Consider the following 327-nt stretch of genomic DNA (forward strand, 5'->3'; position numbering starts at 1 on the left):
TCCGAACAACATATTTTCGTTGAGTCTTATGTTGAATGATTTTACCGTTAATATTTGGTTGATCTTTACCTCTACTCACTGATTTGTCAACTAACCATCTCGAAGTTGACCTATCGTCGTTAAATGACTAAATGCATGTATATTTATCAATAACAATTACCGACTAAAATGTTGTCTCATTATTCCTCTAAACCCGAGTTAAATATATAATTAATTACTTATATAAGTTTACAAGTGGATATATAAAAATTAAATAGTATAAAAGAAGCCTTCATCATTTTAAAACCTAACACAATATCTATAAATATGTGGAGTTGATAAAAAAAT

The sequence above is a fragment of the Cucurbita pepo genome, unplaced genomic scaffold (genome assembly GCF_002806865.2).
Source record: "Cucurbita pepo subsp. pepo cultivar mu-cu-16 unplaced genomic scaffold, ASM280686v2 Cp4.1_scaffold001797, whole genome shotgun sequence".
Taxonomy (NCBI): Eukaryota; Viridiplantae; Streptophyta; class Magnoliopsida; order Cucurbitales; family Cucurbitaceae; genus Cucurbita; species Cucurbita pepo.